The following is a 22,309-nucleotide window of genomic DNA, read 5'->3' as shown; positions in this document are numbered from 1 at the left end:
TCCTCCCATTGGAGGCCAACTACAACTGTTCACCAATCATTGGGAGTTGATCGCCACAGATCAATGGGTCCTCCAGACAGTGAGGCAGAAACTCACTTTGGAGTTCATTCCCCCCCGCCACTTCATCCGCTGCCTCACCCATTCCTGTCCAATCAAGAAAAGTCTCATGGAAGTGAGATCCTTCATCTTCTTGACAGCAGAGCCATAGAGGCAGTTCCCCAAGGGCAGGAGGACAGGGGGTTCTATTCCATTCTATTCCTAGTCCCCAAGAATTCAGGTGGGTGGAGAGCAATTTTGGACTTGAAGCTGCTCAACATACACCTGGCATACAAGTGCTTCAAGATACAATACCTCCAGTCAATCCTGGGCTGCATCAGGCAAGGAGATCTGTTAACATCCATAGATCTGAAGGAGGCGTATCTGCCCATCCCAATTCAGCAGTCTAAGACAGTTTTCCTCATTGCCATCACATCAGCCAGGAAGATTTTGGAGTTGTCCGCACTGTCAGTCAGGGTGGACTTGTGCATCATTCGCCCTGACAGGGTCATCCTCCATCTGGATCCTTTGTTTATTCCCAAAATCAACTCCTGGTTCCACAGGGTCCAGGAGATAATATTACCAGACTTTTGCCCGAAACTAAGACATCCCAGGGAACAGCGTTGGCACTCTCTAGATGTCCGAAGAGTCCTACGGAGGTACATTAAGTGGATTGCTTCCTCTAAGAGGTCTGAAGCACTCTTCATCTCCTTCCAACCGGCTTTTACAGGTCACAAAGTCACCTCTTCGACCATTGGACGTTGGCTCAGAGCTTGTATTGCCTTAGCATATGAACATCAGGCCAAACCCCTGCCAGGTTCCATAACAACACACTCCACTAGAAGTGCAGCTACCACGGCAGCCTGGGCAACGCAAGCTTCAATTGAGAAAATTTGTAGGGCAGCCACCGGGGCCTCCCCCTCACCTTTCATTAGAAACTACAAATTGGACAAATTTGCATCTGCAGAGGCATCCTTTGGGAGACAGGTGCTACAAGGGGTCCACTCCAGCACAGAGACCCCCAGCTCATATGTTTCCCACCCTAGTGACATTTAATTTGGGTATGTCCCATGCTTGGACTCTCCAAGCAGCACGCAGGAGAATGATTGTTGGCTTACCTGAACAATCATTCTCAGGTTGCTGCAGGAGAGTCCACCCCACCCTGGGGTCACCTACCTGGCATGAACTACTTTCCAGTGTGATGGGGAATAACATTGGATTACATTACAACAGGACCACTGCTTTATTGAAAAAAACTGACTCTAGCAAGGAACCAGAGGCATGGCCAAAGAAATAACATTTCAGTCCTTGGGCAGAAGGTAGAATTCAACTCATGCTTGGACTCTCCAAGCAGCACACAGGAGAATAGTTTATGTTAATTTTTAGTATTATTATTAGTTAATTATTAGTATTAGTATTATTTAGAGAATTAATATCAATGCAATTAATAGTATCATAAATGTTGATTATTACTGCACAAAGATATTTGTACCCAGTCGACACACTGTTTAATGGAAAATTGAATTATTGCATTAAAAAAATAATTAAAAAAAGAAAGGTAGAAAAAAAGGATTGTCTTGATTGATATGACTCATGTAGCTAATTATTTATCTTTAAAATGATATATAAAGAGTTTTATTCATTATTGGTTTTTATCCACCAATTTTCTTACAGGTACACTGCAAGCCAGGTAAACTCTAAACCAGGTACATTGAATCATTCTTAGAGAAATTGCATGGATTGCTTTACATTTTAATCATTCAAAAATTAAACAAAAAATAATCTGCATAGGTCTGTTGCCTTCAATATACCCAGAGAACGCCCAGAGAACGATCGTTCAGATAAGCCAACGATCCTTAAAGTTTTTTATTTATTTTGTTGCATAATAAAAGTTCTTTTATGAACAGTGTTGTCCAAATTCCCCCTTTAACATTCCCACCAAAAAACATAATTCATTTTGCATTATATTTCCATTATTTCCAATTTTAGCCATATTACTTTTCTTCTTCTATTTTCCAATTTCTAGTTTTTAACATGTACAAATAATATATTTTTTCTGTCTCTTTAAAAATAAAAAATATCATTTCTTTCCATCTATTTTCCATTAACAATATGAATCTTTCAAATTTCAAGTTTCAAATTACAAGTTTTATATAATCAAATATAACATAATTATTTAATAGCTTTAAGGTTCTTAATATAATTCCCACACATTCTAATTAAAACATACTGTATTTTTACCTTGTTAACAATCTCTCTTTCTACTGAATCATATCATTCTACTATTCTCCTATTTCTAAATTTTCTTTTCTCTTTTTTCTTCTTTTTATGTGTCTTATATCTTTTCTTCTGTATTTTCCCTCTCACTTTTTGATAGATTTTTTGAGTATCTCCCCCAAGTTTCTCTTTCCCATCTCTCTTTATTTCTCTCTTTCTTTTTGGCTAATTTCTTTTTCATATGTCGTTCCCCTTTTTTCCTCTCGGCTCTCTTTGTACTTTGCCCCATTGAGTTTTATTTTCCATTTCTACCTTGTTAATTCCTTGTTTATTTACCTTGCTTGTCTGTTCCTCTCCTGTCTCCACTTTCAACAATTTTTCTAGTTCCTTTTCTATCTCTTTGTTACTTTTAAATGTTGCTCGTGGACTTTTTAACATTTCCAACAACTCCTCTAACATTTCACCCTCCATGATCAAATTTAATATACTTTTAATATGTTTATATTTTACCACAAATAAATTAGTCCTTCTTCTTAGTTCTTCTCTTTGATATCAGATCCCAAGATAATCTAATCCTTTTCCAAAATTCAAAAGTTCTATATTTTCTTCCAGTATAAAGAAAATAAAGTCAAGTAAAAATTTATTTATTTATTTTATTTTTCAGGATTTATAGACCGCCCCCTCTCCCCGAAGGGACTCGGGGTGGTGTACAGGTGTCTCATTAAAACAAATACAAAAGATAAATATCCTATACCCTTAAAAACAAATTAAACCTAATACAGCTGTACAGAAAAGTAAAAATTAAAAGCAACTAAAAGCATACCCCTAAAAAACTTAAAAATGCAGGCTTGAGGGACTAAAATTGGGAATTAGGCCAGGCCGGCTAAGTTGAACAGGTGGGTTTTTAGCTTCTTACGGAAGGAGCGGAGGTCGGTGGTAGTCCTGATATCCGGGGGGAGTTAATTCCAGAGGGTCGGGCCCATCACAGAGAAGGCCCTACTCCTGGGCGTCGCCCGCTGGCATTGCCTAGTGGACGGCACCCGGAGGAGTCCCTCTCTGTGAGAGCGAATCGGCCGAAGGGATGTATGGGGCAGGATACGATCCCGCAGATAACTATGTCCTGTGCCATGGAGCGCTTTAAAGATGATAACCAACACATTGAAACGCACCCGGAAAGCCACAGGTAGCCAGTGCAGCCCGCGCAGCAAAGGTGTTACGTGGGAGTATCTAGTAGCTCCCACAATTGTCCGTGCGGCCGCATTCTGAACCAGCTGCAGCCTTCGGGTGCATCTCAAGGGGAGCCCCAGGTAGAGAGCATAACAGTAGTCCAGTCGAGACGTCACAAGCGCATGAGTGACTGTGCAGAGGGCGTTCCAGTCCAATAGGGGATGCAATTGGCACACCAGGCGAACCTGGTGAAATGCCCCCCTTGCCACAGCTGTCACATGGTCATCCATTGACATCTGGGCATCCAGGAGGACACCCAAATTGCGTGCCCGATCCACGGGGGCCAGCTGTTTGCCCCCAATGGCCAGTGATGGACGTAACTGGTTGAACCGGGGTGCCAGTAGCCACAGCCACTCCGTCTTGGACGGGTTGAGTTTGAGTCTGTTACCTCCCATCCAGATCCAAACCGCTTCCAGACATTGGGACATCACTTCAACGGCATCATTGGGGTGGTCCGGGGTAGAGATGTACAGCTGCGTGTCATCAGCGTACATATGGTAATCTACTCCGAACCCACGAATGATCTCGCCCAGTGGCTTCATGTATGTGTTGAACAGGAGAGGCGAAGAAAGACCTTCTTCTTCTATTCCTATTCCTCTAAAGAAAGACCTTCTTCTTCTATTCCTTTGTTTCAAAATGGTATTATGTCTCCTCTCTCCAGTAGGTTGCTTTATTGTTCCTTTATGTAATCAGATCACTAATTTGTCAAATCTTGTCGGTAGTCGAACCAATAGTTCAAAGTCCATATTCCAATTTTCCTGATCTTCCCTTATTTTTTAGCTTTAGGTTTTTCCAAGCACAAATTTATTAACAAAGTTCTTCTTGATCTCAGTATTCTCTCACTGATAGCTTTCTCCTCCTTTCTTTCCATCCTCTGTATTCTGAGTGACGTTTAGCTGCTAGCTTAGCTCCGGAAAATTTGTTTTAAGCTCCAAAATTTGTTTCTCTTACTCTTACATTGCCCGATCTTCCAATGTACCTTTTCTTGGCAGGTTATACTTGCCAAGAAAAATAGGGGGCAGGGGGCTATTGCAAAGCCATCAAACTGTAGAAGAAAAAAACTAAGTTTGAATGATTATGTGAACCAAAGTACAGAAAAATTGCTGCAGGCAGTTAAAACGAAGAACATTATAAAGACAACAGAAATAAAGGCAGAATACAGCTGAATGACAAATTAAATAGATGGAAAACCAAAGCTTTGCATGGACAGCACTTGAAAAACATTGAAATGTGATGACAACCTTACATGCCATGACTAGAGATGGGAACCATCAAGAAAGAAATGGAAGGTTTAATACTCGCTGTTCAAGAACAAGCACTACAAACTAATGCCACGAAAGCAAAGATACAAAAATCCACTGGCAATCCAAACTGTTGACTTTGCAACAACAAAGTTGAAACTGTTTCATATTAAATATGTGAATGCAGCAAAATTGTACAAACTGAGTACAAAGATAGACAGGACCGAGTTGCTAAATTAATCTACTGGTCATTACGTAAAAAATACGACTTACCTGTATCCAAAAGGTCATGGGAACATAAAGTGGAAAAAGTTATAAAAAATGAGAAGGTGAAGATCTTGTGGGACTTTCAAATACAGATGGATCATCATTTGGAATACAGCACACCAGATATCACAGTTGTCGAAAATGTACAGTTTATTGACATCACGATACCAGGAGATGCCCGAGTCAAAGGAAAAGAACTGGGGGAAAATCACGAAATACCGTGACCTGACCATCAAAACTATGTGATTATGGATGAAAAATACAACAGGGATACTCATTGTCTTCGGGGTACAGTACCATTGTCCAATAATTTTATAAGAATTTTATATTACATCAACAAAACACAGCTTCCTGAATAACACCAGAAGAACTGCAAAAAACTCTGCTACTCGGAACATCGCATATTTTAAGAAGGTATTTGGTTGATACCTAAGATGCTGCCAGCAACCTGTATCAACCATTAGCACCAGTCAATGGCATTTGTCAAGCATTTTTGAATGCTCAGTTGACTGAGTTTCATGTTTAATGAATAAAGTATATAATATTATTTACATCTCTCTCTTAGCCTTATATCTCACTGATCTCCTTTTATTTCTAACTCCTGTTTATATTTTCCAACCATCGATAAAATAATTCCCATGTCATGTAATATTCAGCTTGTTCTTTCTCCTTAATTGCAAGTGTTAATTATTCATTTCTGCACATTCTAATATTACATTCCTTAATTACATTCTCATCAGTAGGGATCTCTTCACTTTTCCAGTTTTGTGTGAATACAATTCTATTTGCAGTTAATACGTGAATAATTTGATATGCATTCCCTTTACTATAGGTTTCAGGTAAAATCCACAACAAAAATATTTCTGGTTTTAAATCAGTATGCTGCTTTATAATCTTTTCCATCCACATATGTATTTTTGTATGCATTCAATAAAGATATCGATCTGTAGTTTTTTATCTGTTGTAAATCTGAGAGTAATATATGCTTCCATCCATGAAGTTGGTACTTTCTCTTCTAACAGTAGTTCATTGAATACTTCCAACATTGGTATACTTAAAGTGTTTTGTAAGTCTTTGTAGACTTCTGCTGGTAGACCATCTGGACCTAGTGTTTTACCATTCTTTTGTCTCTTAATTGCTTCTGTTAGTTCCATCATTGTTATACGTTCACCTTACATAGTTTTCACTGTTTCGGGTACTTTGGGTAGATCTGCTTTTCCTAAATATTGTTTTATTTTATTTTCTGAAATTGTCTCTTGATCATATTTCATAGTACTTTTGAATTACTTTCTTTTTATCATCATTTTGATAGTGAATAGTTCCTTCACTATCCATTAATTGGTGTATCAGTTTCTTTTCTTTCTTCTTTTTCAATTTATATTCCAGCCATCTTTCTGGTTTGTTTGTATTTTCAAAGAAATTTTGTTTATCACTTTTAATTTTTGTGCTAATTCTACTTTATCTATTAGATTCAGCTTATATTTTTAAAATCCATTTAGTTTATTTTTTTAAATGTAGATCTTTTTGTAGTTCTGTCTCTAGTCTCTTATATTCTTCTAATATCTTTTGATTTTGTTTCTTCTTTTTGTTTTTCTTTCCCATATATGTTATGGTTAATTCTCTAATACAGTGATGGTGAACCTATGGCACGCGTGCCACAGGTGGCATGCGTAGCCATTTGTCAGGCCGCGCGAGGCGCTGCACCCTGGCCAGCTGAGTACACCCTTTTTTAAAGCCATTTTTCACCCTCACCAGGCTCCAGGGGCTTTATATGAGCCTGGGGAGGGCGAAAAGAGCCTCCCAGCCCCCCTGGAGCCTTCTGGAGGCTTCATGAGCTTCCCTGAAGCCTCCGGAGCGCAAAAAAATGGCTCTATGGGCAAACCGGAAGTTCGGGAACGGAGTCCTCACTGATTTAATTGTTGGTTTTGTGGCTTTAAGTCTTTGTCTGTAAGCAGGTACAAGGTGATTCATGCAATGATCAGAGTGGCCCACAGCTGCTCATGGTAAGGATCAATAAGCATCTTTTAGTGTTGTGTAGCAATGGTCTAAAATATTCTTGTCTCTAGTAGGACAATTGAAATGCTGAAAATATTTTGGAAGCTCTTTCCTTAAGTTGCCTTTGTTGAAATCACCTAGAATAATGGCCAGTGAATCTGGGTATTTGGCTTCAGCCTCCATAATCTGATCAGCTAGAGTTCATAAAGCCTTGTTTACACAAGCTTGTGGAGGCACATACACAGTAATTAGGAGAAATGAGGAAGACTCTTGTGGGGAATAAAAAGGTTTACAGTTGATAAGTAAAGACTCTAAATTTTGATTACAGAATTTATGTATTATAGTTATATCCTGAGACCAATTGTTGTTTATATATATATATATATATATATATATATATAGATAGATAGATAGATAGATAGATAGATAGATAGATAGATAGATAGAGATAGAGAGATAGAGATAGAGATAGAGATAGAGATAGAGATAGATAGATAGATAGATAGACAGACAGATGATAGATAGATAGATAGATAGATAGATAGATAGATAGATAGATGATAGATAGATAGAGATAGAGATAGAGATATATACATAAGCGTCCTCTCTTCTTTTTCCCTGATGATTCTGCAATCCTGTCTGCTCTAACTATTGAAGGGAACGGATTTTTAAAATTTCCCCTATTCCTTAGTCTGTTTAAAATTCCAGCTCTTTTATCTCGCTGATGGAGTCTTCTGCATTTGCTTTTGGCTTTGCTCCTTCTTTTTTTGCTACTTCCTCCAGATCTCTTCCATCTTCTTCTTCTCTTTTTTTTTGCATGTTTCTCCTGTAGCTTCCTCTTATCATCTATCCTCTTTTTCCTTTCTTATTCCCATTTCCTCTAGTGGTCTAAAGTAGTGCTCATAAAATTGTTCTGCTTTTTCTATAGAATCCAATCTATGTCTTTGCTCCATCACCAATATTCCCTTCATCTAAAATTCACTCCATTTTTAATCAGCTGTTTTGTCTGAAATTGATATTCCTTATTTCTCTAACTCTTATTGGGGTCTTTTTTAAAATTACTATTTCTTTCTCTTAAATCCAAGATGGCATCGATGATGGCTGCATTAGTGAAATCCTCTCTAATGGTTTCTTTACTTTTTATTATTCTCTGTGATTCTCTATGGATTTCATACTCACGAGACCATCTGCTAAGAATCAAGCAAGATTTCTTTAAGGAGCAGCTTTCTGTAACCTCACCCCCTCCCCGTCTTTACAAGCACAGAGGAGATTCTAACACAGGAGGAAGCAAATTCCCTGGAACTATGGATCACCAAAAGCAAACGCAGAAGACTCCATCAGTGAGGTAAAAGAGCTGGAATTTTAAACAGACTAAGGAATAGGGGAAATTTTAAAAACCCATTCCCTTCAATCTTTCTGACTCAGTTACATTCCCTTGCTAATAAGATGGATGAAATACTTTTTTAAAACAGATGCAATTCTGATTTTTACAATACATCTGACTTATGCTTTATTGAATCCTGGCTAAGCGAGGAATTTGATGACAACAGCATGAAGATACCAGGGTATCAGATAGTTAGAGCAGACAGGATTGCAGAATCATCAGGGAAAAAGAAGGGAGGATGCTTATGTGTATATATATATATCAACAACAATTGGTCTCAGGATATAACTATAATGCATAAATTCTGTAATCAAAATTTAGAGTCTTTACTTATCAACTGTAAACCTTTTTATTCTCCACAAGAGTCTTCCTCATTTCTCCTAATTACTGTGTATGTGCCTCCACAAGCTTATTTTACAAGGCTTTATGAACTCTAGCTCAGAGGTTCCCAATCTTTTTCGGTTTGCGGCTCCCATAACACTTCGGATTTTTTCCGCGGCTCCCTTAATAGGTACATCCGAATTTTTTTTAATTTTTGACTTTTTAAGGATTTGGAAATCTACTTTTTAGTTCGTTAAGGTTAGGTTAATTGAAAAATAAATTAAACACGAGCTTTAAATTCACAATTTATTGAACATCGTTTAATGATTTAAAATTATTAATGGGATGGATGGGCTTGTTGTTCGCTGCACAACTTCTCAAATCTTGGATCAGAAAAATAGCTTTTGAAAAGTAACTTAACCACCACACTAGCCCAGTGGTGGGCAACCTTTTTTTTCAACTGAGCCAAATCTCGCCAAAACCACGATTGAAATTTATTTGGAGAGCCGCTCTTGCTTAGCAACCAAAATTTTGGGCTCAATTGTGGTCATATGTTGTTTTTCTTTCTTTCTTTCATCTCTCTCTCCCACTTTCTTTCTTTTTTTCTTTTTCTTTCTCTCTCTCTCTCTGGCTCTTTGTCTCTCTCTCCCTCCCTCCCTCTCTGTCTCCCTCTGTCATTTTCTCTGGGTGTCTATCTGTCTCTCTCTCTCTCTCTGTATCTCTGTCTCTCTCTCCTCCTTCCCCCATCTCTGTCACTCTGTGTGTGTGTGTGTGTGTGTGTCTGTCTGTCTGTCTGTCTCTCACTCACTGTGTGTGTGTGTGTGTGTCTCTGTCTCTCCCTCTGTCTCTCTCCCCTCCCTTCCTCTCTCTCTGTCACTCTGTGTATGTGGGTGTGTCTGTCTCTCACTCATTCACTTAATCACTCACTCTGTGTGTGTCTCTCTCTCTGTCTGTCTATCTTTCTCTCCCTCCCTCCCCCTCTGTGTGTGTGTGTGTGTGTGTCTGTCTGTCTGTCAGTCTCTCTCTGATTCCCTCCCTCACTCCCTCTCTCTGTTCCTCTGTCTGTCTGTCTGTCTCACACACACACACACACACACTGTGGTCCCTGCAATTTGCATACCAAGCAAATAGATCGACAGATGATGCTGTTAATATGGCTCTGCACTACATCCTACAACATCTTGAATCTCCAAAGACCTACGCAAGGGTCCTATTTGTAGATTTTAGTACAGCATTCAGTATCATCATACCGGACATTCTTCTAGCTAAACTAAATCAGCTAGCGGTACCTGAACACACTTGTATAATTAGCACAGGAGCCCCTCCCCTCCCGGGCTGTGTGCTCTCTCCACTTCTCTCTATATACCAATGACTGCATCTCAAATGATCCATCTGTTAAACTACTGAAGTTTGCAGATGATATAACAGTGATTGGTCTCATTCGAGACAATGATGAAATTGCATACAGACGGGAGGTTGAATAACTATCCTCATAGAACAATCTGGAACTGAACATACTCAAAACCATAGAAATGGTGGTAGACTTTAGGAGAAACTCTCCCATACTACCAACTCTTACAATACTAGACAACACAGTATCAACAGTAGAGACCTTTAAATTTCTAGGTTCATATTTCTCAAAATCTAAAGTGGACACCTAACATAAAAAATGTCATCAAAAAAGCACAACAAAGAATGTTCTTTCTGTACCAACTCAGGAAGGTCAAACTGTTCAAGGAGCTGCTGATAGAGTTCTACAGAGGAATTATTGAGTCTGTCATCTATACCTCTACAACTGTCTGGTTTGGCTCTGCAACCCAACAAGACAGACAGACTTCAGAGGATAATCAGAACTGCAGAAAAACAATTATTGCCAACCTGCCTTCCAATGAGGACCTGTACACTACATGAGTCAAAAAGAGGGCCATGAAAATATTTACAGACTCCTCACATCCTGGACATAAATTGTTTCAACTCCTGCCCTCAAAACAACACTATAGAGCACTGCACTCCAAGACAACTAGACATAACAACAGTTTTTTTCCTGAACACCATCAGTCTGCTAAACAAATAATACTCTCACCACTGTCAAACCATTCACTAAGGCTGCATTACTATTACTATTAGTCTTCTCATCATTCCTATCATCTATCTCCTTCCACTGTTACAAAGACTGTAACTTTGTTGCTTGTATCCTTATGATTTATATTGATATTGATTCATTATTGCTTATTTGTACTCTATGACTATCATTAAGTGTTGTACCTTATGATTCTTGATTATTATATTTTATTTTTTCTTTATGTACATTGAGAGCATATGCACCAAAGACAAATTCCTTGTGTGTCCAATCACACTTGGCCAGTAAAGAATTCTATTCTATTCCTTTGTATTTTAAAGGATCATATGTCGCTCTTTTAAAATCTCTGTTTTCATTGCTTTTCTTTTGGGTGAATCTCATGTGTACCTCTCTAGGAAGCCTGTTTCTTCTCACATATCTGGTATTAACTCTAAATATTTCATTGATCTCAGCAGGATTTTTTTCTTTGATCATCTCTAAAGCATCCGCCAGCAACTCTGCCAATACCTCCACTAGGTTTTCCCCCTTTTCTTCCTCAATATTCTGAAACCGCAAATAATAATAAGCCCTATCCATTTCAAGTGATAGTATTGTTCTTTCTTTATTTTTATCTGCAAAGGTAAGTCTGTAATCAACTTCTTCCACTCTTTTTTCTGTTTGTTCAGCTTTCTCTTCTACTTTCTGCGTGCTTTATTTGCCATCATTTGTTGGAAATTCTCTATTTTATCCTGTACTTTCCCTATTCTTTCCTTCAAATCATCATGCAGAGCTTGGATCATAGCTTTCAACTCTGCCTGCATCATGTTCATTTTCTTTTGCTGGTAACATGGCATCCAGTGTCCTCTGACCTGATGGACTAGATATTGCTGAGGATGATGCAGATGATGTTTTCCTCATTTTGAAGTATATTGATATTTATAATCCACAAAAAATAGAGGGTAAAGTTATTAATTGTAATCCAAGGAGAAGACAAATATACAAGTTGTAATCCAAAGGTTAGCAAACTTTTGATCCTAACCTTCTTGTTGTTATGTTCAGGTTCTTCAAACCCTAATCCTTTGATGATAAATTGGTAAATTATAATCTTTATAGGCCCACTAAACCTCAGAATTCAACCACCAATTGTTCTATATCCACAGAGAGTTCACATAGCAAAAAATAAGAGAAAGGAAAGTATTTTGTTGTTGTCCACTTCTATTTTGCTTTACCTGTTTAATTTCCACTTGAGATCCAAGAGCTGCACTGTTTAAAAATAAAAATCTCAGTGTTTCGCTCTCTGTCTCAGCTATTCTGCCTAAAAAATTTATAGTATAAAGGTTTCTCTAGCAGTCAATCTTTGGTTTCTCAAGGTTATGTATTTTTTCCATTTTTCTCACTCACACCTCCCAGCTTTCACATCACATCTGATGTTCTACATCTCTATTTTTCTTTCTGGCATAGTATAGTGTAGTGTAGTATAGTGTAGTGTAGTGTAGCATAGTCCAGCTTTTATAAAAATAATAAAACAAGATTTGTAAGTCCAAGTTTTGTAGTATCCAATATTTTTTAGATTAATCAATATTATATTTTGAAGTCCACAGTCCAGCTTCCTAGTTACAAAGTTTTTTCACTCTTTAAAAAGTTCCTTGATTTTATTTTCTGTTCTAAAAATGGCTCTTAGACTTCTCTCACCGCTTTTCTTGGGAGGTGGAAAAAAACAGCTCCACCTCCTTTTTTAGGTCCCTCTTTCACCCATATGTTTTCCAGGGGGGATCTTTCTTTTGTGAAAGTTAGAAATTATATGTTAAGCGAACTTCCGGTTCCGGCAGCTGACGGCGACGGGCAAGCTTTGCTTGCCCCGCGCCTCTCCGGTGGGCTCCCCACTCCTTGGGGGGCACAGGATGCCCCGTAGAGGCTCCTGCCAGAGGGGCGGCACCGCAGGGATCCCCGGGATCGGCGGCGGCCGGTGGGGGGCCCCCCGCCTTGCTCCAGGCACTGGGGAGCATGATGGGGAGACGCTCCGGCATCTTCGTTGTGAGGCTGTGCGGAGAATAAGCAAGCAGAAGGACGTGGTTGCGGTGCGGTGAGGTGTAAACTCCCTTCCATTCCCTCTACCAAGTTGGAGAAACTGTCAGCAGTTTAAATTTACTTCTTTCGGCTTGATTTGGAGAGGCGCGGCTGGAGGGAGGGGGATTTCCCCCCCTTGGACAGGCGGCTTGGAACAATTTTGCTCTCAGCCCCAGGGGAAGGAGGAGGGGGGAGAGCCAACCAATGATGTCACGCCCTTACTAAAAGTGAATTTTCGGACTTAACCCCATAACATATTGATGATCTGGAAACTTTGGGAACTTTGAACTTTGAAAACTTTGTTATGCCTCTAAACCCGAAGCTGGCAGGGCAAGATGGCACACTTCCGTTGTCTTTATGAACTGTGAAACCTGACTCCACCTCTAAAACTTCAGGCTACCGGTCTTTGTCTCCGTGCTACTCAGACAAATCTCTTGTTGATTGCTACCTTTTGAACTCCCTGGAGTGAATAACTCTGCTCTATTGCCAGGATGATTAGAAAAACCCTCTTCTGCCTGGACCCTCTGTCTCCTGGACTCTCCTGGCTGTTCTGTCTCTCTGACTGACCATTCTCTACACTGACTGAACTCTTTATTCCATAAACAATGCCTCCTAAAAGACCACCTCCTGGAAAGCCTGGCTTTGCTACCGCTGCCCCGACATCTGCAACCTCCAGTCCTAGTACACAATCAACGATAACAGCTCTGATGCAACCTAAAACTACGGAGATGGAGTTTCAACAAATGTTCCAGCAACTTCTACAGGGACAAGAGGAAATAAAGAAACAACTAAAGGAGATGAAAGAAGAAATTAAAGAGAACCAGGCCCAAATTAATAAAAACTCACAGAGACTGGATCTTTTGGAGGGTGGGACGGCTGAGATGAGGGAGGGGATGGAAGGGGTGCAGAAGGGAAACAAAGAACTTGATAACCAACAGATGAAAATAGAGTTTGAGAGAATGTCCTTTTACCTTAGATTCCAAAACGTGATGGAGGCGGATGATGAAAATATAAGGGACATCATGACAAGTATTTTGGCTGAATACATCCAGAAAGAGAAACAGCAGATGGGGTGGGAAATAGACCTGGTTTATAGAGTGAACTCAGCTTATGCTAGGGCACATAACGTTCCCAGGGAGGTACACATTAAATTTCTTAGAAAAAGTACAAGAGATGAAATTCTGAGTGCACAAAGGGGGCAAGCTTTGACATACCAAGATAAGGAAATAACCATTCTGAAACAGATCCCCAAGAAAGTGAGAGAAAAAAGAAAAAGTTATTCGCAATTAGCGAATAAATTATACCAGAAGGGGGTGTGGTTCAGATGGCTGATGCCTGAAGGTATGTTAATATTCTGGGAGGAGACAAGAGTCAGAAGCAATACACCCATAGAGGCGCAGGCCTTTATGGAAAAAAACAAAGCACTCCTAGAAAAACCAGATGATCATACAACAGACATGCAGGATATGGGATGGGCCGGAGCACTGTCGGCGGGGGGTAATGGGGCAATACCGAGAAAGCTCAGATCACAAAAATGACCAAGAAAATTCACCTGACATAAACTGATCGAAATTATTAACTGAATCTATATGCTGACTATATGCTACTACTTAGTGATGAAATTTGTGTAAATGTATACAATGAGTATGGAGGGAGGGGGCACCTACCGCACATCGCAACTGCCAAAATTTGTAACCTTTCCTTTAACCTTTTCCCTGTAAAATGTTAAAAAAACCAATAAAACTTTGTTTTTTTTTTTAAAAAGAAATTATATGTTAAGCATCTCTCACCCAGATCAATCACACTGTTCTTCAATCTTCCATGCTTTCTTTTTTGGTGGCTGTCGCAGCTTTGGTCCGGCATGCAATGGCTGTCTTTTCCTTCCTGTTGAGTTTGAGAGCCTTCACTGGATCAATCACGGAGTTTTCAGGCTCCCTGAGATCAGCGGAGTGTGCTCTCTATTCATCACCCCTGTAAGGTGATTTAGATCCATCCGGACCTCCCAGCAGTTCGAATTTCGGTGCAATCCCATGGAGCCCCATGAGAAACGTCATGTCACTACAAAATCAGCCATGCTCTTTTCTCTTAATAGCCTTTTTTCCTGTTTGTACTTGTTACTTTTTCTTATTATTTCCACTCTAAGTTAAAAATAGTCCTTTTGGCTCAAACAATCAATTGCATTTTTTTCCCTTTTAAAATGTAAAAATATCCTGTGAAATCAACAAAGCAATTTTGCTTTATGGCAGTATACGCCATAAAATATATGTCATTTTGTGCATGATTCCAAGAAAAAAACATGTTTGATTTAAAGGGTTGCTGATAGGTTCAATGCCTACATCAAAGTTTTTCCTTTAATAGCAATCTCTAATATGGAATGTTTAAATCCATAAATATTAGATTAGTTAAGAGTGAATACATTTTGTGAATATATTATAACCCTAGAACTTTATTTTGCCACTCTAGGTGCTAAATCCACAGTGTAATAAGTTTCTTAATTTACTTGATAGAGATTTCAATTATATGACTGTGGGGGATTCACTGCTCAAAATTAAGCTGACAATAAGCATGGTAATAAGTAACCTAACATACTGAAGTCCTAGTAGTTTGTGCCATGTGGATTTCTGTTATTACACAAATATACAGATGGTGCAAAAGTCATATATTGTGGATATATTGTGAAAGAAGTAATATTAATCGAACAGTGGAAGGGTAGCTGCAATGGTAAAGATGTTTATAAAAATTATCTTCCTTTTCAAAGTTATAGTGCGTGCACTCTAAGTAGAATTAAACAATAGTTGTTGATGAATATTTTGCAGAAAGAAAAAGGCCCAATATTATTTATGAATGCAACAGTGAAACTTTTGTTTCTTGATTACATAAATGGTTTTCTGTTCTCCGTTCATACCTTAGTCTCTATATAAATATCAAATAAAATCCAATAACATTTCATTTTCCATGAAATGTTTGTATAATGCTTTCTCATTCTCCTAAATCCTACTCATTTATCCGAGTACAAAATGTAGAGAATGAGCCACGTATAATGACTCTATCATTACATTTTTACTGTAATATAATCTCTAAACTAAACAGTCTGAAATTGAATTAGTAATGGATTCTAGAACTGAAGCATTTTTTTGCCAAACGTATTTTTTAAACATACATATAATATAATCCAAAGGATACCATTACATCTTAACAAACATTTTTTGAATATTCAATAATATACCAATTCCTCTTGCCATTAAGCCTCTTCAATTTTTATTTGCTCATCTGCTTTCCATACACCATATTATAGTCTATTTCATCTTCCACTCTTCTCCTCTCCCTCTCTCCTCCTCTCTACCTCCTTTCTTCCCTCTGCCCACTCTCTCTTCATTACTTCCTCTTGCTCTCTCCCTCTCCTCTCCTGTCAGTCTCTGCTTCACTATTTGTTTTCGGCTGCCATTGAAATGGTATTCGGCTGGTATTTGGGAGGGGAAGATTTGGTACAGGAGAGATAGTTAAAAGGGAGTTTTGTTCTCACTATCTACTGCGCATGCTGAAGACTGGTGTTTAGAGTTGGTCAAGACCAACCATCCTGCATACCAACCTGATGATGCTCCTTGGAGATGAAACCCACATGACACCTGAGGGATTTGCAGATTGGACAATGGGATGGGGGTTACTGGGGGGAGGGGGTTGGACAAATATTGATATGTATGATTTCGCACGTTTTTGCCTCAGACCTTGCTTCACTTAGCTGCTATTTTTTCATAACCAGTAAAAATACTCTTAATTCTGCAAAATGGAGTTAAGTGGTTTCTTTCTTGGTTGCTGAGGGAGGCCAGCTTGACATTAAGCAAGGTCTCACTTTCGCACTCATCCCAGAGCTAACACCTTCCGAGGGGAGTGTAAATAAAACCAAAACCTTCAAATGAATGTCCAGCCCAGGCAGCAACCATGAGGATGACATGAGGGCGGCTGGATCCTCGTGTTCCTTGGAGACGGAGCGGATGCGGAACTGAATTTGGAGGAAAGGTCCGTCAGCCCCAGGTGGTCGTTGGGGATGGGACAGAAGTATGACCCTGAGGAAATTCTGGCTGGAGTTACCACAAGACGACATCGGCAACCGGCAGCTGCCTGGCAGGACGCCGACGAGGAGGATCTCATGATGTCTTATGCTATGAAACTCTTCCAGGAGACTTGGAGAGAGACAGCATTTCCATGAGAGCAGGTCCGAAAGAGAAGCTGATCTCCCAGATCTAGAGGAGGGAATTGCAGATGACCTGTCTCACCCAAGGGGAGGGCTGGGGGCAGACAGTGGAGCTGATCAGGATGGGGAGCCCTGGCAGCAACAGCAGCAGCTGCGAGAACCCTTCCAAGAGGAGGATCCACCCTCCCCCCCCCCCCCGCAGAGGCCGGATGGCAAAAGTTCCTCCGCTTGGTGTGAAATTTGGAGTTAACCCAAAGGAGCTAGGATTTTTTCTGGTCCAAGACTGGAATTTCATGCAACAGTTCGGAGAGGATCTCCGCACCGAAGAAACCAAGGTAAAAGTTGTTACCATTGCATTGGAGAACAAGATGGCAGCATGGATGGTTGCTCTGCATAACAATGACTCCCCCCTGCTGAGAGACTATAATAGGTTTATGGCCTCCCTGAGAAAACACTTTGATGACCCGCTCACCGAGCGGAAGGGAAATGGAAGAACACCACCATGAAAGGGGTGGAACCAGTTGCACAATTCCCTCCCATCCCGAGGAAAGAAGAACCCTCCTCTCCATCGGGGAAAAGTGAAACCGATTCCGATGGCAACCATCTGGTAAGTTCCCGATCGGGCCCCATGACCACCCCAGTAGAATTTAAAGTGCCCTCTACTGGCGCCCAAGCAAAAATGCTGGCCCTTTTAGACTCAGGATGCACACGTTGCATTATTAGCCGGAAGTGGTGGAAAAAATGAGCTTAAAACTGAGAACTTTGAAAGTCCCCCTTGCTTTTTGCCAGCTGGATGGGTCTATAGCTGGAGGGGCTCCTGCCCATTTTGTGACTGAATCAATAGATATGTGGATGGGGGATTACCAAGAAACTTTAAGTTTCATCGTTGCACCTGGGATGGATTGGCCCCTCATACTGGGCTTACCCTGGTTACGGAAATGGAACCCACACATCAACTGGAGGAAAGGGTGGTTGTGCATCTGATCCGCTAAACCCCCAGAGGGAGAGGGGAGGATTTCCAACATAGCCAACATTGAACCTAACCTAGCAGCTGCAGGGTAGGAAAAAATTGAGGGGGAGAAGAAAATCCCAAAAGAATATTGGGACCTAAAGGACGTTTTCATTGAAAAATCTTCTGATAAATTACTCCCCCCCACCGCCTGACAGATTGTAGCATTGAGATCCTCCCAGGAATAAAACTTCCAAAACCCCAGATTTACTTGATGACCCCACGCGAAATGGAGGAATTACTGAAGTTTATTGACAAAAATTTGAAGAGGGGGTTTATAGAACCTGCTAGGCCACATGTGGCCACTCCTGTATTGTTTAGAGAAAATAAAGATGGCTCTTTTCGTCTGTGTGTTAACTATAAAAATCTCAACAGTGTGTGCTTGGAAAATGTATACCCCTTTCCGCTGATGAACGGAAACTTTACCCAGTTGGGTAAAGAGAATATCTTCATGAAATTGGACCTAAGAGAGGCCTACTACAGAGTCAGAATCAAAGTGGGGGATGAATGGAAAACTGCTTTCAACTGTCCTCTGGGATGTTTTCAATTCAGGGTACTCCCTTTTGGTCTACAGGGGGCACCAGCAGTTTTCATGCAATTAATAAACAAAATTTTACATGAACACCTGTACAAAGGCGTGATGGTCTACCTTGACAACATCCTTATCTACACAGAAACATGTGATGAACATGTGACTTTACTGTGATCAGTACTCAAGAAACTCTGGGCCGCCAGACTTTATGCCAAATTGTCTAAATGTGAATTTCATCAAGAGAAGATTGATTACCTTGGCTACTGCATCTCCCACAATGGCATCAATATGGACCCAGCGAAAGTCCAGGCTGTCACTGAGTGGGCACCTCCTCGCACCTGCAAACAATTACAAAGTTTTTTGGGATTTGCGAATTTTTATCATCAATTTATTCCCTCATTCAGCAGCATTCCTCTGCCCATTACAAATCTCCTAAAATCAAAAGGGGAGGCCAAGCTCAGACTGGGTAAGCCTTTGAATTGGATTATGGAGTTTCAAGCTGCTTTTGAAAAATTAAAACGACTCTTTGCAGCTGAACCATTTATTGTTCAAGATGATGCCAGTGATGTGGGGGGGGGGGAGTATTATTTCGAATGAACGCTGATGGAAAATTGCAGCAATGCGCTTACACCTCATGTAAACTAACAGACGGAGAGGAGATGGGCTATATGGGAAAAGGAAGCTTTTGCGGTCAGATGGGCTTTGATGACCTGGTGACATTTCCTAGAAGGGGCAAAACACCCTTTTGAAGTATGGACTGATCATAAAAATTTGGAAGCATTGAAGACCCCACGTAAGCTATCTCCTAAACAGCTGCGTTGGGCACAACACTTCAACCATTTCAACTTTACCCTCGAATACATTCGTGGGGGAGGAGAGCTTCATAGCCAATGCCTTGTCTAGGCTTCCCCAATACAACAGCTCTAAGCTGAGCGTGATTCACCCAGTAATCCCAGCAAAAAGTCTGGCTGCCCCAGTGGTTACTAGAAGCCAAGGCACAGCGAATTTAGAGGTCACTACGGACCTCATGTACAAACTCAAGGAAGGCCTTGAGTCCGATGACTGGTTCAAGGAACATTCAAATGAATGTACCATGAAAGATGGACTGGCTTGGGTATTTATTTATTTATTTATTTTCAGTATTTCTAGACCGCCCCCTCTCCCCGAAGGGACTCGGGGCGGTGACTCGGGGCGGGTAGGGGCTAAACTGTATGTTCCTGCTAACCTAAAGACAATTGTTCTTCAACGGGCCCAAGATTCGAGGATGGCAGGCCATTTTGGATTTGTAAAGTCTTTACATCTGATTAAGAGACAATTTTGGTGGCCTTCATTGAAAAAAGACATTGAGTCCTACATAGCCAGTTGTCACATTTGTGCAGCCGCAAAACGACCACCGGAGAAACCCCACGCTTCTCCAAAGCGTGGCCCGCCCTGAGGCCCCATGGAAGGAGATGTCGATGGACTTCTTTGTCGAATTGCCAGAGAGTCTAGGAAATACTGTGAGTTGGGTAAACACCGACCTGTTTTCCAAACAAGTTCATTTTGTACCCTGTTCCAAAATTCCATCAGCTAAGTCGTTAGCTAAGTTATTTATTTCACACGTGTACCGGTTACATGAATGAATGCATAATTTCAGATAGGGGGGGGTCCAATTCACCTCCCTCTTTTGGAAGAAGTTTGTGAAGTTAATTGGCTCCACCCAAGGGCTAAACTCCACCCACCATTCACAGACTAATGGGGCTTCTGTATGAACTAATTCTGTTTTGGAACATTAGGTTTAGGTTTATTTGGATTTATATGCCGCCCTTCTCCAAAGGACTCAGAGCAGCGTACAACATTAAAAACACACATCACAAAAGTTAAAAAAAGATTAAACCCAATTCCAAAAAGACCAAACCGATTTTTTTTTTAAAAAAAGAAACAGTACATTTAAAATAAATTAAAATTAACATTAACAGGCCAGGCCGGCTTGCTGGAAAAGCCAACATTTTAGGGTGCGTCGGAAGGACCGGAGGTCAGGGATTATGCGGAGCTCCGGGGGCAGCTCATTCCAGAGGGAAGGCGCTCCCACAGAGAAGGCTCTCCCCCTGGGGGTCACCAGCCGACACTGCTTGGCCAACGGCACCCTGAGGATGGCAACTCTGTGGGATCGTACTGGACGGTGGGAGGCTACTGGTGGCAGTAGGTGGTATCGCAGGTACCCTGGGCCTAAGCCATGGAGCGCTTTAAAGGTCATAATTAGTACCTTGAATCGCACCCGGAAAACAACCGGCAACCAGTGCAGGCCGCCTAAAATGGGTGTGACATGGGAACACCTAGGTACCCCCATGACAACCCACGTGGCCGCATTCTGGACCAGCTGAAGCCTCCGGGTGCTCTTCAAGGGCAGCCCCATGTAGAGAGCATTGCAGCAGTCCAGGCGAGAAAGGACGAGGGCATGAGTGACTGTGCACAGAGCATCCCGATCCAAGAAGGGGCGCAACTGGCGTACCAGGCGAACCTGGAAAAAGCCCTCCCTGCTCACGGCTGTCAGGTGTTCTTCTAAAATAAGCCGCGTATCCAGGAGGACTCTCAGATTGCGAGCCTTCTCTGAGGGGGCTAAAATTTCTCCCCCTATCATCAAAGATGGAACAAGAGGTACAAATCGGGATGCCGGGAACCACAGCCACTCAGTCTTGGAGGGATTGAGCTTGAGTCTGTTCCTCCCCATCCAGATCCGCACAGCCTCCAGGCATCGGGACATCACGTTGAGGGCATCATTTGGGTGGTTTGGGGTAGAGATGAAAAGTTGGGTATCATCAGCATATTGATGATACCGTACCCCAAAACCACGGATGCTCTCGCCCAGCAGTTTCATGTATATGTTGAACAGGAGGGGTGAGAGAACTAACCCCTTGGGCAACCCACAAGTGACGCGCCTAGGGGTCGATCTCTGCCCTCCAGTCAACACAAACTGTGACCGATCCGACAGGTAGGAGGAGAACCACCATAAAATGGTGCCCCCCACTCCCAACCCCCCGAGTCATCGCAGTAGGATACCATGGTCGATGGTATCGAAAGCCGCCAAGAGGTCTAATAGGACCAGGACAGAGGAACAGCCCCTGTCCCGGGCCCGCCAGAGATCATCGACCAACGCGACCAGTGCCGTCTCCGTGCTGTAACCGGGCCTGAAACCCAACTGAAACGGATCCAGGTAGACAGCTTCATCCAGGTACTGGGGAAGCTGACGTGCTATCACACTCTCGACAACCTTTGCTACAAAGCGAAGGTTGGAGACCGGACGATAGTTGGCTAAAGAAGCTGGGTCCAGGGAAGGCTTCTTGAGGAGGGGCCTCACCACCGCCTCCTTCAAGGTGGTGGGAAAGAACCCCTCTCTCAATGAAGCGTTGGTAATCGCCTGGAGCCAGCCTCGTGTCACCTCCCGGGAAGCCGAAACTAACCAAGAGGGACACGGGTCCAGCACACAAGTGGCAGCACTGTGTCCCCCCATAATCCTGTCCATGCCTTTGGGGGTCACAGGGTCAAACCCATCCCAGATTGTCTCCTCAAGAATCATCCCCGTCAGCTCGCCCGAATCTACCCAGTCAGAGTCCAAGCCTGTCCGGATCTGAGCGATTTTATCCTGCAGATACTGAACAAATTCTTCAGCCCTACCCTGCAAGGGGTCTTACCTCCGGTGTTTCATCAATTATCAGCAAGATAACTGGGCTGAACTGTTACCACATGCTGAGGTGGCGTACAATAACTGTGCACAGCAGTACC

The 22,309-nt window shown here is 41.6% G+C and overlaps 1 protein-coding gene across 4 annotated transcripts in view; it reads left to right on the top strand.

The window, feature by feature from the left end:
- The window catches only part of ARPP21 (cAMP regulated phosphoprotein 21), a 198,099-nt gene that overhangs the window by 88,692 nt on the left and 87,098 nt on the right, over positions 1-22,309 (top strand). The window lies entirely within an intron of this gene.

Source organism: Natrix helvetica (assembly GCF_964273705.1).
Source record: "Natrix helvetica genome assembly, chromosome: Z".
NCBI lineage: Eukaryota > Metazoa > Chordata > Lepidosauria > Squamata > Natricidae > Natrix > Natrix helvetica.
This window is presented reverse-complemented; position numbering and strand designations above follow the sequence as displayed.